The sequence below is a fragment of the Cetorhinus maximus genome, chromosome 20 (assembly GCF_964194155.1).
Source record: "Cetorhinus maximus chromosome 20, sCetMax3.hap1.1, whole genome shotgun sequence".
Taxonomy (NCBI): Eukaryota; Metazoa; Chordata; class Chondrichthyes; order Lamniformes; family Cetorhinidae; genus Cetorhinus; species Cetorhinus maximus.
The window spans coordinates 68,240,338-68,257,012 of NC_135898.1; positions in this window are offsets into that span (position 1 = coordinate 68,240,338).

Below are 16,675 nucleotides of genomic sequence, written 5' to 3' on the forward strand. Positions count from 1 at the left end.
AAACTTCACAAGACCCAACCATGCAGTTGGCTGATTCTTGGCACCTTCAGCATTAACTGAGATCAGCATAAAGTCTCAAGGACTGATTTATAGACCCCACATGCAGAATGTTAGCACTTCTATTCACCCTTTTACTTCTCATATATCTGGGTGTGGGCACCCAAATGTGCCTTATTACCCTCACAGTGGTACACTGTAATCACCAATGAGCATGACTTGGAGGGAGCAGGCCAGCAGGGGCATGAGTACTTGGCAACCCACCATGCCATGTTGGCATCCAAACACCAAGTACCAGACCACCCAGCATTGATGCTGTCCCCCCCATCCCTCTAACTCAGCCAAGCAATATCAGTTTGTGCTCAACTAGATAACCAGGTTTTGGGGTGAAATGTGGATACCCACTGTGATCCGTCACCACATTGATGAGCTTCATCCCTGGACGCAGGATAGAATGGCCTTCTTCTTCTTGAAATCTCTGCTCAAAGGCAGGTTCGACCCACAGTGCCATGCAAGGAGGCAGGTTCCAAATCCACCCATGCAGGATGTGGACCGAACCCCGTGCTGTTGGCACCAATCCGATGCACACTGGCCAAGAATGGCCTTAAATTCTTTTAAATTTGATACTTGCAGGAGAAAAGGGCTCACAACACAAGAGAGATGGCCCGGACCGGGGATGGGTCAGTGTAGCTGGAGACGAGAATGGTGATTGCGAGGGTGACCTCCGAACTCAGTATCGGAGATGGAGAATCGCCCATAGCAGGTGCCAATGGTGCTGTTAGGGGCAATTTGGAGCATAGTGTCAATGGTGGAGGTGATGGTGATAGTGCAAAGCAGATTAGGAAGTTGGTCCAAGGGGGGAGAATAAAGGGGGGGGGGTTGTGGGTGAAGGGTTCTGCTAATATGGTTGAAGGCACTGGCCTGGAGTTGTGCGTGCTCTCAAAATGTCCAAGGCTTACTCCCATTGGAGCTCACCCACCACCCCACTCTCAGTGGAGGGCTCTCTATGTGGGAGTCCTCCCCCTTACCACCGAGGACCTGGGGTGGAGAGTGTTGCATGCAGCAGTCCCATAGGATGTGTCGGTTCACAGGCGCCAAGATGCCTGTGTGTTTTGTGGCCTTGTGGAGTCCGTGGACAATGCAGATATAGGTTGTTCTAGGCTGCACCCTGTTTTTAGTTATCCGAAAAACCTATCACTTTTGTTTTGTTTGACCTTCAGTCTCATGCTCTTGATCTTCAGGCACCAGATGTGGAGGGAGGGCACAAGGAGAGAGGATGACCTCCTGGTGAACCTGCTCCTGGGCCTGGCCAAATTAGCCATCAACAGGTCCAGGCAACGGGCGACCGAGGGAGTTGTCTGCCCTGGCTGTTTGCCCCTCTTCCACGGCTACGTTTGCGCCAGGTGTTCCAGGAGAGGGAGCATGCGGTGCCCGCCAGCATGATCCAGGGCTTCCATGTTCGGTGGGCACCGCGGGGACAGGGGTGCTTTATCAACCCCTTTAATCCATCTTAATTTGATGTTTGTAAGTTTCCTTTAAAATTTGGCTTTTCATTTGCGGTATCGCTTTAAGGGGCTGCCTTTTACTTTGTCCTTCATTTTGTTAATTCAGTTTGCTTGGTTTAGCCAAGAGTTACCACCCTTCTTTCACCATCCTACCCCTCCCCCCCTCCCCCCACTACCACCGCCAGGCTGGTTCATCCCTCAGGCATCAGAAAGAGGAAGAGATGTCCAAGGAAGCACTGTCATATCTGAGCAGCCCATACTCCGCCAACACAGATACCAGCACATCAGAGGGATAACATACATTTAGAGTCATTGCCACGTGGTGAAGTGCACCACGCCAGAAGGAGGTGGCTGAGTCAGAAACACCAGTGCACAGCCCCCCTTGGTGGAGGGAAGACAGTTACAATGATGCACCAGTAGGCACTGAGGCAGGCCTCAGGAGTCATGGGCACATTACTTGGAGCATCAGCAGCAGATATGTGAACATCGGTCAGAGTTACCTCAGGCAATGAGAGCTCACGCACTTAGAGTGGAGGAGTCCATCAAAGTGATGAACTCGACCATGTCTCAGGGACTTGATCGTACGAGCTCCAAACATGAGATAATGGTCAATCTTATGGAGAGACACATGCAGCATCGCATAGAGTGCATGCAAGAGCAGTGCGATGTTCTGAAAAGGGTTCAAGGCTCACTCAGTAGTCTGGAGCAGGCCATTCAGTGCATGAGCACGGAGTAAGTGAGGAGCTGCGTTTCCGTAACAGGACATTTACGCTGGTGGCATAACAGTGGCTGGAAGTGACATCTGCTATGCCCCAGCAGTCAGTCCCATTTACCTACCTAAATGCCAACCCCGGGCTGTGGAGGTGGGGGAAGAGTCTGAGGGTTCCGACAACATTTCGGCACCCTCATCTTCCACTGTTTCCCCGGCCAGAGCCCTCCGGCTAGGTTTTACAGCCCCTCGGCAGGTGTGTCTTTGGCAGTGGTGGGGCGGGGGGTGGGGGGAAGACGTGTAAAATATGATGGGTAACAAAGCTACCACCTTCCTGCCCACCTCCGAGCTGTCCCCCATTACACAGTAAGTGGGTGGGTGCCGAAATCAGCAGCCTGCCAACCATTTTTAAGTAAATAATTAAAGGTCAATTGAACTTATTACCAAGCCAATTGACCTGAATGATATGCTGCCAACACCATAAAATGGACAGGCGGATGGGAGTGGACAGTCCGTTTTTAAACACAAGTTTTAAAAGGCCTGAAGGAAGGGGATTTTAGGTGTGATGAAACTCAAAAAAAAACTTACCTTAAGTTGAGTTTCTGAGTCGGAAGTTTAAGGTCGGGAGTTTGGAGTTCCCAGCGGGCCTCAGGCCTTGCCGCAAGCACTAGTGTCCGCGCGTGCACAGTGTTTTTTTTCCATTCCTCAGGCCGGGAGCCGGCCCTGCACGCCTGTGCAGAAGAAATGAAGACCAAACAGTGTGAAAGGCAGGTCACGTGTCCTGAACTAGGGTGCCATTCCAGAGAAGGTGTCCCAGGGAGCAGGACACGTGGCAAGGTCCCAGAAGAAAGGTAGGGACAAAGACAGGGATCAGGAAGAAGTTCCAGAAGTAAAGTTAAGAGATAGAAGCAGAGAAATAGGCTCTGAGTTAAAGAGAAAGAGCTGTGAGGAGCAGACTTGAAGCAAAATGGGCTCGAGAGAAGCCAGAAGATCCAAGAGGGCAGCCGAAGGTTGGTGACTCCGTGCTGCGGGCTGTAAGAGCAAAGCAGTGGTGTTCTGCTTGGCACTGCCTAAGATCTGAAAGTGTGCATGGAAGGCGAAGCTTGAATGCACTTGGAGATCCAGGGGAAAGGAGTCTCAGAAGGCGAGATTGAAACCCTGGAGGTATATCCTTGTTGAAGCCATCTGTATGGGAGCAATGTTTGGAGAGAATTCCAAGGTGAGATCTGCAAATGTGGAGATTTGAAACCCTCATGAGAAAGACAAAGTTTTCATGAGACTGGTTGGCTCATGATGTGACAAACCTCTGGGTGGATTGTTGAGAAGTCCATGGAATCTGCTTTGTTCGCATCTGTTATTTATTGGGGTATGGTGTGTTTGACCACAGTTTGCCTGTTAATTCACATGTACTCATACTTATCCTGAATCCTAGAGTGTACGATAGTTATTGTAAATTCTTTATGGGCAGAATTTTTCCCATGTCAGGCGGGCTCGGCAGGAGCAGTCAGGAACCCGACCGCTGCCCGCGATTGGGTGCGCACCGCCATTTTACACGGGCGGGCCAATTAAGGCCCGCCCAGTGTAATGCACGTCTCTGGCATTAGCGAGAAGGGGCGGTCGGGGGCAGGAGCTCAATGTCCACCGGGTCCAATGGCAACCTGGCGTCCTATTCAAAAACGGTGCAGGCAGCCATGCGAGGGCTGCCATTGACTTTGCAGTACCATAGCGATGCAGAACGTAGTAGTAGAACGGGGCAGACGGGAGGACAGGTCGGCGGGGCAGTCGGTCCCGAGGTTTTCTGATGAGTGTCTCGATGCCCTCCTGGAGCGGGTGGGAACACAACGGGATCTCCTTATCCCAAGGGACGGGAGGAGGAGGCCCCCCCCCACCTCACCAAAAATGCCTGGGAGGAGGTGGCATCCAGGGTGAGCTCCCATGATGTGGTGAGGCGCACATGGGTGCAGTGCTGCAAGCGCTTTAATGACCTCCTGCGATGGGGACGGGTGAGTACCGTTTTGGATTGGATCACTTAGCACAGCAGTTAGGAGCGCCCCCCCGCCATGCCCCCGACCACCACCGGACCTCAGAGTTCTCGGGTGGTCAGTGTCAGTGTGAGAGATGGGCTGGGCACCCAGTATCACAGCTAGGTGCCCATCCATCAGTGGTGAGCTGGGAGATCCAAAGTGACCTGATGTTGGCGCACGAGCTGCTTGTCGTCTCTGCGGGCTCCTCTCAGGGCACTCCGAATGATGGCAGCAGCCCCTCCGCCCCTCTGCCAATGACTGTGGCATCCGATGAGGCTGCGGCAACTGGGGAGATGCCAGTCGTGGCACTGGTCACTCCCTTCCGGCGGGGCCAGCACAAACTCCACAGGCCAGTGGTCAACCGCCAAGGTCATGAAGGCCAACAGGACAGCAGAGTGAACAGGCTGTCTCCAATGCCGGTGCCAGCGAGGGGGGAGCACCTAGACGTAGCACCCGTAAACACAGACATAAATCACCTTAGGCACTACACGGACTTATCATTGGTGTTCTTTTTTTGCCCCATTTTTAAGTTCTTTGTAAGTTGGTGTGATGGAGAACACCTTTACATTTAATTTGATTTATGTATGCCTGGCACCACAGCAGTAAATATGTTTGTTTTCAACAAGCCTCTGGCTTCATTAGTTCTGCAGGTGCAGGGTAACCCATGATGTTATGAGTGACTTGTTTGTCACTGAGCTTTATTGAATTGGCACATAGTGCATGTTGTTCACCAAGCAAATGTTCCTGTCGAGTATGGAGCCTGCAACCCTAGCATTTGTTGGTGGTTCATCTTTGGTAGGCTAGCTGAAGGAGCGTTGGATCAGAGCCTCCTGGGTGTCCCTGAATCCCTGGAGTTTGCCCAGGTCTGTGTCTATCCCCTCAGCGTTCTCCTGACTGTGCTTGTCCTCGGACTCACTACTGGACTCATCATCTACTGCCAGAGCAGCTGTGTCAACATCTTCTTCCTCCACTGCTTCCCCCCTTTCCAGAGCCTGATTGTGGAGAGCGCAGCATGCAATCACTGTCAGTGACACACAATCTGGGGGCTATTGCAATGTGCTGTCTGAACAGTCCAGGCATCAGAAGTGCATCTTGCGAAGACTAATGGTTTTTCTACCATTGCCCTTGTGGAGGCGTGGCTCCTATTGTACCACTGCTTGGTCTCTGTTCTTGGATGGTGGAGAGGCTTCATGAACCACCTTTTGAGGGGATAGCCCTTGTCGCCCAGCAGCCATCCATCCATCCGGGCTGGAGCACTAAAGAGCCTCAGCACCTGGGAGTGTCTCAGGATGTAAGCGTCGTGGGAGCTGCCTGGGTAACTTGCACAGACTTGCAGAATCCTGTGGTCACACACTATCTGCATGTTCATGGAGTGGAAGCCCTTCCTGTTGACGAAGACTCCCGGCTCACCCGCTGGCACCTTGATGATCACATGTGAGCAGTCGATTGCATCCTGAATGTGGGGGAACCCAGCAATCGCTACAAAGCCTCTGGCTCGCTCTGCCTGGCTGGCCTGATCCATGTGGTAGTGAATGAAAGTCAATGCACGCCTCAACACTGCATCTGTTACCAGCTTGACACAACTGTGGACAACTGATTGGGAGATTCCAAAAAGATCACCCACCAACCCACGGAAAGAGCCGGAGGCATAGAAGTTGAGGGTCACTGCGACATTCAGAGCCAATGGCATGGTGTGTCCACCCACACAGTTGGAGCTGATCTCAGGGCCGATCCTCTGGCAGATGGAGGTCATGGTCTCCCTTAAGAGGCGGAGCCTCCTTCGGCATTGCACCTCGGACATATTGAGGTAGCTGCATCGTCGCCTGTAAACCCTGGCAGCAGGATAGTGGCATCTTCTGCGGCCTCTTCCGCCTTGGACTTCCTGCTGGCCCTGCACCCCTTGTGCCCGCACCTCTCCTCCCACAGCCTCCCCTGTAGGCTGAATGTGCACTCCTGGCCTCCTCCCCCTTCTGGCCCTCTATTCCTCCTCAGAGGAGATGCTTCCAGCAGAGACCACAATCCCCATTCCCAGGGTAAGGGAAGGCTGGCTGATACCAGGAAGGCCCCAAGTGTTATGACTCCTCCGGACTCCTGAACTGAAGCCTTGTTATTTCTGTAAAAGCAGCTCTGAAGTGAAATGAAGTTGTCTCGTTCACACAAGCAAGTAGTAGTATGTTAGAATCTAAAGTACTAACAACCCACATTAGCGAACCCACTCACCCCTCTTATCCCACCAATGAATGAGGTTTTTGAAAATGTAGCCTACCCGCCTGCCCATACAATGCCCTGAAAATTGCACGGACTGTGCAAAATGGAGTTCAATTGGTGCCTCAAAGGCCTTAACTGGCCCGTTAATTAATGGCGGATGCGCCTCCATCCTCGTAGCACGCCCGCCTTCTGAAATATCGCAACGGTGCGCGGTGACGTCGGGATGCACACCTGACGTCATCGCTCATCATTTTACATTCTGGCATGTCGGGCCCTCCCCCCAACACCGAATGTAAAATTCTGGCCCATCTGTCTGAATTTGTACATGCCTGCAAAGATATTGCTAAAATAAAGGAAAAGTGTGACTTGAATCATTTACTTGTGTTTGTATTGTGATCTTTCCAAACTTTTTGTCTGGTGTAATATAGTTCATTTTTCTTGTATAATAGCTGTTTTATTCCTTGTGTTAGAAGTTCATCAGCAGACTCCTGTGAATTTGTTCAGTAACTTTCCTCCATGATTTTTCAAAAGAAACAAAGTTAGGATCTTTTAAGCCCGGTTTCACTCTAAGATCTGACTTGCCCAGCATTAACATCAGCTGGGATCATAACATAGGGGATGCCCTGTTCACATCAAGGATGCCACGCCCCCTTAGTTCCCTCTGCCTCCAAAACCAGCATCCTCCCACCCCCATTCACCCCCTCCCCCTCCTTAGGCTGTACGATCCTTCCCCACCCAAAAAGGCCCAACCTATCCTGCTCCGGCATCGATCTTCTCTTCTTCCTGGGTTCCCTTTCAGTCCCAGTAGGATCCGCTACTGAGCTCTGGTGCTGCTGGGACTGCTGGAGCTGCCAGTCATTCAGATTGGCTGGAAACTTTCAAGGATGAGACTTCCTCCCACTGAATAAGTCCCACTATCACTCAATTTAGCTGGCCCCCAATGTGTCATGGCTTGGGGTTGGCTTATCTCCTTCGAGCAGTCTGCAACAGCCACCACCCCACCCCCTGCCCCCCCATAAAACTCAGCCCCTTGTCTGTGGTACATGTCCCAGTGACAAAGGCTACTCCTGCAGAAATGGAGAGCTTACAGTCTCAGGTAGATCCCCAAAGGGTCCCTGCATGACAAGACCACCCACCACACTCCTCAATGCTATATAACCAGAGAGGTGAGCAGCCTGCCTCCAGCTCCTCCCAGGCAATACAGGGAGCACTATGTAAGAGTGTTCGTGAATGCAGGGTGCTGCTTCACCTCGATTACTAAAGGGCTCGGAGTGCTTTCATTTACTCGTACAATATTAAAAATTGCTTTTGTACATCTTGTAAATATGCTCTGTACTCTCTGCAATGGATGTGGTGGTTTGTCATTGTAAAATGATAGCTACAATTACCAGGTAAACATAAAGCAGCATTATCTTACCAGTGGCAATGGAGGCTGCAGCCATTAATCCATCCCTTGGACAACGTGAATGTGAAGGGTGTCACCATGCATGCCCAGCAGTGGAAAGCAGAATCTTCATTCAAATGTTCAGAACAGGTATTAGTCCATTTGTTGTCCATCCATAGTTGCATTTGAGAAGGTATAGTGATCTGACTTCTTGAGAAGCTGCAATCCATCTGATGTAGGTCCACCCACAGTAGTGTGAGGAAGGCAGTGAGGCATGCTTGTCAGTGCCAAAGTAATGGCACAGCAGCTCCTCCACAGGTCAGACGTTATGTACCTTTGAGCACAGCTTGTATGTATGGGAGCTCCCATGCGATTGAAGCCTTTGTCCTTCTAGGTGGCAGAGGCCATGGGTTGACAAGGAGTCTCAGTGAGTTGCTGCACTGCATGTTGTAGATCTCACACACTGATGTCACTGTGCACCAGTGATGTGTGGTGAATATCAAAGGAGGTCTTGTTCATACTTCGAGGTGAAGATGACCATGTTCATCATCTGGGGTGTTTGGTAGCATTCCAGTGGGGACATAGGTGACTGCTAAGGCTGATCTTTGCAAAGAAGGTTCTGCTCTAAATAGGACAGGATACCACAGATGATTGAGTTTTGGATGAGTTACTGGCTCGGGATTTCCTCTCTTTACGTTTTTTCTCTGCCTCTGATATCCGCTTGCTTTTGAAGGAGGTTGCACGGTTTTTATTTGGTTGCGCCAGGTGCAGAATTCTGAGCGAGCTTCTCCCAGGATCAAAGTCAAGACCAAAACTCCTAAGCAAAGCCTTCTAGTGCTTCCTTTGACTGCTATGAAAGTGCACCCTAGACTCGAGCTCTCTGTAGAAGATTCTCTTTGGTAACCAAAGCTAGGATTTTCCAGCCCCACTGGCAGGACCACCAATTCCCGCCAAAAGTCAATGGGCTTTTGGCTGCCTCTTCAAATTTTCTGTCCCACCTGAGATGTTTTGTGGCACGGGCGGGAGTGGAAAAGCCCAGCCCAAGTGTAAGGCATTCTGGCTACATGACCAGCCCAACTCAGTTGTGACTGTCTCAATGTGGTATGAATGCTTGGCAATCCAGCTTGGGTGAACAGCTCGGTGCCTAGTATTTTGTCCTGCTATCTGATCTTCAGAAGCTTTCGAAGGCAGCTCAAGTGAAAGTGGTTGAGCTTCTTGGCAGTAACGCTAATACACAGCCCAAGTCTCACATGTAAAGAGCAGAGCGGGCAGGACAATTACTCTATAGACTTTCAGTTTGGGAGGCAGACTTAGGCTGGAATTTTCTGGCCCCATTGGCGTCAGGCGTCATGGCGGGTGTGAGCAGACACTATGACGAGAAGGCCAAAAATCAGTTTCATGAAACCAGTTTGCAAACGTCCCACTCCACCCTTCAATGGCGGGCCATGTTTCTCACCACTGCACTTCAGTAACCTAATTTCAATGCAATTGCACCTCATTGTCTTGCCTGCCCACTGGAATCATCCTCCCACACTGGATCATCCCGGCATGTCAGCACGACTGCACATCACTCGGGACTTTAAGTTTTGTTTGCCTACCTTGCTTCAGACAGCACTTGCAGTCGTCAGTACCAGGCTTCGCAGACAGCACCACACCACTGCCAAGAAGTTCAACCACTTTCACTTGAGCTACCTTCGAAATCTTCTGAAGATCAGATAGCAGGACAAAATACTAGACACCGAGGTGCTCACTCAAGCTGGAATGCCAAGCATTCATACCACATTGAGACAGTCACAACTGAGTTGGGCTGGTCATGTAGCCAGAATGTCTGACACTTGGGCTCATGGGCAGGTCTCTACTTACCAGACCAGCTGTAAGGCAGGGGTGCCTTTTCTATGGCTGCAGGGTTCGGGCTTGCTTGGGGAAGGGGGAGAAATGGCCTCAGGCAAGGAAAGAGGCTGCTGGGGGAGGGCTGTATTGGGGAAGAGGGGGTCTCCCAGAGTCTGCATGGGGACAGAAGTTGATCTGTGTAAGTGGCCTCAGGATGGTGAGGGTTGTGGAGGCAGTCTCCAGAGCAGATGAGGCCAGATGGAGATGTAAGGGTGTGTGTGAGAGAGTGAGTGGTGATGTCCCTTGAGCTGGCAGTGAGTGAAATGCCAGTGAATGTGTGATGGGCTTGTGAGTGTGTGAGTTTAAAGTGATAAGACGGTTCCCTTACCCTGGCGGCACAGATGAGATCATTCATCCTCTTTCTGCACTAAATGGCCAACCTCTTCTATGCAGTGTTGGCACTGATCACCACTGCCACCATCTCCCAAGCCGGAATGATGACGCATATGGGTCTCCTGCGGCCAGAGCTGGGGTAGAGGACATCGCAGCGGCCCTCCAGGGCATCCAAAAAGTGTTCCAGGGACACGTCAGAAAAATGGTGGGCTGCAGTCTTCTTGCCTTTCGGTGCCATGTCTTCTGTGCAGCGGTCCTGGACTGGAAGCATCGAGAGCCATGCCCACGGCTGCAGCTCAAACATGGCGCTTGGCGTGAGGAAGCAGCAAGGTGACGGCCTGACGGGCGAATCAGAGGAAGCCTGCCAGCGACATGGCGTGTTTCCCCGTGACTACATAAATAACGAGGCGGGAAGGGATCAATACGGCATGAAAATCTGCCATTGCGGCCGGTGGGTAAAACAATGTTTTACACGCCTGCTACTGCACTTTGTGCAATGCTGGGATGATTCTGTCCTATTCTTCTCATTCCATGATTGCTGTTCGAAGTCTGCTGAAGGCTACACTTGTTTTGGCAATTTTTGCATGTGTCTCACCATCAATATAGACAGCTCAAGAGAGTGTGCTGCCAAGATAAGTGGATGTGGCAAAGGCTCTCCAGGAATTTGATGCTGGATGTGCTGTGAGGATCCTCCGGGCTGCTAAAGTGAATTTTGTCTGTATTGAGAGATCCTGGCAACAACGAATCCAGTCATGGGTATCTGGGCCTGCCCCTCAGGGTGTCTTCCATTGTCTCCCTCCTCCTTGATGGCATCTCCTTCTGAGGCTGAGTCCTCCTTGAGCTCCTCCTCCTGCTTATCATCCTCCAATGATATAGCTCCTTCACTGGCTTTTGACCCCTCCACTGTGCCCTATTATGGAGCATGCAGCAAATGACCACTATCCTCAACACCATTGCATGAAGTATAGGAGTGCTCCTTCTGAGAGGTCAAGGCATCTGAACTGTATCTTTAAAAGACTAATAGCCTGCTCAGTGATGGTTTCCTGTCTGCTAGTGGCTGTTGTTATAGCAACTTTGGGGCTATGTCTCCGGTCACCTCAAGGAAGTAAACAGCCACTCCTAATGGGTATCTTTTGTGCCCCAGGAGCCAAGCATGGACCTGGGGTCTGGGTTGGAAAAGTTGTGGCAGGTGTGACCGCCTCAGAATAAATGGGAGCTGCCAGTGAAAGGAGTGCAGGAAGGCCTTATTGTGGTCACACACACAAGATGCATGTTGATGGAACAGAACAATTTTCTGTTCACGAATGTCTGCGGCTGCTGCATTGGTGAGCTTATAGCAACATGGTTACAGTCTACCACTCCTTGAACTTGTGGGAAGCTGGCTTTGGAGGCAAAGTCCATTGCCCTCTGTGACTACAATATCCTTTGGGGAAGTTAGTTTATTTCCCCAGGGAGCTGTTATGGCACAGCCGATGGTACATGCTGAGCTGCTCAAATCCCAAAGGGAAACTTGAAACAACAGCCACAACTGTTTTGCAATTTGTATAAATTTCAAGATGTTAGCCTTAAATTCAGTAGTAATAAGACCACCAAGTCTTACAGGTTTCTTACAAAACTAAATTAAACCTTTATTAATAGAAGAAATGATTTTAAGTGCATACGTTGATCTACAAATTACTACTATGATAACTCCTAAATCCCCTAATTAATCCAAACCCAGGTTGCACTTTCATTAAGGCAACAGTAAGACACAGAGATTTTAAAAGACTCAGTCAAAGTGACACACAAGTTCTCACACTGGCAATGCTGCTGACCCTTTTTATCCCGCCCTTGGATGAGGTTTGTGAAAATGTTGGTTGGCTGCCCGTTTTGCCCAAGCAAAGAACAGAAAATTGCACGGGCAAGGAAAAATCGCAGACAATTGGACTGTGAAGGGCCTTAAGTGGCTTGTTAATTAATGGTGGGCGCCACTCTGACACCTGCACATGCCCACCGAGTGAAATACCGCATGAGTGCGCGATGATGTCAGGGCGCTCACCCGACATCATCCCGTGCTATTTTACTCCCGATCGGGTGGGGTGCGTGCCTGCCCGCAGGATGAAATATTCTGCCCACTGTTTTTTAACTTCTCCTGGCTAGGTGAAACATTTCACCCCTCCTTTGAATTCCAGCTAGTCTGGTTTATTTAAAAATGCAAATGTTCCCTTTACACCCCTGTTTACCTACTTAACATTTCAAACCTAGCTCATCTTCTGCTACATCAAAGCCTTCAGACCAGCTGCCTTTAATTCAATTAAGTCACACACATACACACACCCACAGACACAGACACACCCACACAGAAATAGACCACTGTTACTCTATTTTACAATAAGTTCCAATCATACATTATGAGAATTATTATATCTTCCTGACAGGACCAAAGAGTGTATTAGTGACGGTGGTAACGCACTAGTGGGTGGCTGATTGAGAGATACCACAGAGGTCTGTTGTAGACGCCTGGAAGGAGCTGGCAACACAGAAATTGAGAGCCGCAGTAACCTCAAGTGCAACAGGCAGGGCATGGGAATTGGTTGATCATGGCACGAGATCATCCTCCACCTTTCCTGCATTGCCGCTTAGCCATGTCAAAAAAGTTTCTTCGGATATGATACCCCCTTCACTCGGGGTAATATTTCCTCCTCCTTCTTGTTACTTTCTGTGGTCTGCCACCACCTGCCCGGGTAACCTGACTCGGGTCACACCTTGCTGTTGCTGCCTTTCCTCTGTCACCCGAATGTGGGAAGGTGCCATGCCCATTTTTCTCAGCTTCCTTCCTTCACAACACACTGGCCTTGGCGATCGTCCTCTGGCCAGTGAGCCTGGCAGTCTGTCCTGTCTCCCACTTGATTGCCCAATGCAAGGATTAATCCTGAGAGGCATAGATCTGCCCTTCCTCATTCACAATCCCCCCACTCCCTCCCTTGTAGTCATCCACCACCCTCTATCCCTGAAGTAAGGCTTCATTGTTTAAGATGTTTCTTTGCAGAGCTCTGTGCAAGGAATACACAACTTACATAAGGCCTTCAGAAGCATTTACTCTTCCACCATGAATTTGTGACTCCCACACTGTGGGTTTAGGCCCTTAAGGGAACAGCGAAAATGTGGCCTGTTTGAACTCAGTACTAATTTCAAATGGCCCAGCAGATTTGTGTTTCACGCCTGTGTGATTCACAACCACACCCTTTCCCATACTGGCAAAAATGTCATCTGCTGAAATTGGGGACAGGACTTCTGCATCCAGGTTCCGCCCACCATTTTTAATCCGCCCTTGCATGTCACTTCCTTGCACACAGCTTAGAAGCTGCTTCCAGAGTGAAAGCAATTCACCAGCCTGACTTCCCAGGCATGCACATGGTGCAAATAGGCCAAAATGAGCAAGCATACAAACTAACTTGCCAAAAATAAAAGAACCAAGTGATAGATTCAACATGGAAGATAATTATGTAGCAGAAATAGAACCATAGAACCATAGAAATGTTATGGTGCAGAAAGAGACCAGTCAGCCCATCATTTCAATCCCATTTTTATCCCACTTCCCAACATCTGGTCTGTAACCTTGCAGGTCACAGCACTTCAGTTGCAGATCCAGGTACCTTTTATAGAACCAATACAATTATGGCTGATCTGATCTTGGCCTCAACTCTACTTTCCTGTCCAACAGGCACAATGACGAGGATTTCAGCAGCAGATGAGCTGAGAGAGGGGTGAAGTTGGGTGATGTTACAGAGGTAATAAATAACAGGACTTCCTGATAGCATGAATATCAGGTCAGAAGCTCATCTTGGAGTCAAATGCGACACCATCATAGTTTATTTGCAGCCATCTGTAAAATATATTTTCTTGCCATGTATAAAATATATTTCCCTCTCAGTACAATTTAAAACTAAAAATTTCCAACTCAAAGGACTTTGAGATGGATGCTTGGAATTGTAATAGAGCCTTTGTACCCATTTTGTCTAGTTTACTGAAACTTGATTGATATGCAGTGCAAATAAATGGCATTGAAATAAACTTATGTTGCACTTCTCTTCTCATTTTTCTACCCTAATTATGATTTAATTTGATAAATATTTTGCTCAAACAGCTCCTAAAAGATCTTTATAACAAGAGTGAGCATGCAGCATCTTACATCTGCCATATTGAAAGCTCTTGTGATCTGGAAGTCTGATCAATGCATTGACAACTGATCTTGTTAGCCGAAGTATTTTTATCTTTGTTAAATAACCTTAGCAATGATGAGTATTTAAAAATGGCAAAATAAACAAGTTTTAGAAACAAGCTTTATAACAGTGAAAATGATTATGTGCACTTATTCTGAAAAAAAATATGGATAGACTAACACAACTAATGCACTTACTTAGATAATTAGTTTGTCTTTCTAATATATACTCAGATAGCTGTAACTTAAACCTCCTACTTGGTAAGAGTTTCACACTCTAATTTTGACACATGTGTTTGGTGACAGATGATCTACAGGGAAATGTGGCATCAAGAGTCATAAGACAGGGGTCACAGTTCATGTGAATTTGCAATTTAAGTATCTCATGACTGAACAGAGATGCAGATGAAGTAAGAATCATATTTTATATGTTAGCTCATCATGTAGGTTAATCAAGTGACAAATGATCTACAGAGAAATATGTGAAACACAATTGCTAAACACTATCAGAGGTGATATGTAGAGTGATAAATTATTATAAAAGTGCACATGTCTTCACCTTTAAATAGTTTACTGTCTGATTTAGATGTGGTGCTGATCTGAAGAAATGTCAACTTTACTATGATGATCTTGACCTATTCGTGTTTTAAATATTAAAAAAAACAGCCTTTCCCTAGATCCGGCGGTCTTGATTGCAGAAGCTTTGGTGGGGATTTTAATCCACCTTAACCAATTCAAATAGTGTGGGCACACAGTAAAATAGTTATGCAAAGACGTACCATTTTGGTCCTGCTGCATTCCTAGCCATTGCCATCTTAACCAAGCTGTTTCTTTTAGGTGGCTGAGGCAAGTGCCTGACTCAGGCAAGAGCTTCATTAAATCATGATAATCAGGATCCTATGATCCCACAGCATTCTGAAATATTTTAACAGCTTCTTGTCACATAATTTTAGGGGATCACAAAGGTAAGTCAAAAGCATCCCTTAGTAAGGCCAGGAGGAGCAGGAGTGCTCTTGGAAGCACCACGTTCCCACACATGAAACAGCCCCAATTCCTTTTCTGTTGCATTGGATGGCCTCTGGGCCCCATGATTTTAACTTATCGCAGAATAGCAGAATGGTTGTCGCACAGAAGGTGGCCATTAGGCCTGCTATGTCTGTGCCAGTTTTCTATAAGAGTAATTCAGCTAGATCTACTCTGCCTTTTCTCTGTAGTCCTGCAAAGTTTTTCTCTTCAGATAAAATCCAATTCCTTTTTGAAGCCACCATTGAATCTGCCACCACCACAGTCTCAAGCAGTGTATTCCAGATCCTAACCATTCACTGCATAAAAAAAACCTTTTCCTCAAGTTGCATCTGGTTCTTTTGACAATTCCCTTACATTGGTGTCCTCTGGTTCTCAACACTTCTGTCAATGGGAACAGTTTCTCCCTATCCACTCTGTCCAGCCCTCTCGTAATTTTGAACACTTGCATCAAATCTCCTCTTAACCTCCTCTTCCCTAAGGAGAACACCACCAGCTTCAGCAATGTATCCATGTAATTGAAGTCTCGCATCCACAGAAACATCCTCATAGATCTTTTTACACCCTCTCCAATGCTGTCATATTCTTCCTAAAGTGCGCTGCTCAGAATTGGACACAGTACTCCAGTTGAGGCCGAGCCATTATTTTGTAAAGGTTCACCACAACTTCCATGCTTTCGTTCTCTATGCCTCTATTTAAATCCCTTGACGGACTACAAACAGTGGCAGCAGTGTGTACCAGTTACAAGCTGCACCACAGAAACACACCAAGGCTCCTTAGACAGCACCTTCCAAACCCATGACCAATACCATCTAGAAGGGCAAGGGCAGCAGATAGATGGGAACACCACCACCTGCAAGTTCCCCTCCAAGCCACTCACCATCCTGACTTGGAAATACATCGCTGTTCCTTCACTGTCACTGGGTCAAAATCCTGGAACTCCCTCCCTAATAGCAATGTGGGTATACCTACAGCACATGGACTGCAGCGGTTAAGAAGGAAGCTCACCACCACCACCTCAAGGGCAATTAGGGATTGGGCAATAAATGCTGGCCTAGCCAGCGAAGCCCACTTCCCTTGAATGAATAATATAAATCCTAGGATCCTGTATGCTTCATTAAACACTTTCTCATCCTGCTCTGCCAACTTCAACAATTTGTGCACATAAACCCCAGGCCTCTGCTTCTGCATGTCTTTTAGAATTGTATGCTTTATTTTACATTTCCTCTCCTTATCTTTCCGACTAAGGTGTACCGCTTCACACTTCTCTGCATAAAACTTCATCTGCCACGAGTCCGCTCATTCCACCAGCCTGTCCATGTCCCCATGAAGTCTATGACTATCCTCCTCACAGTTCACAATAGTTCCCACTTTCTGTGTCATCTGCCAATTTTGAAACTG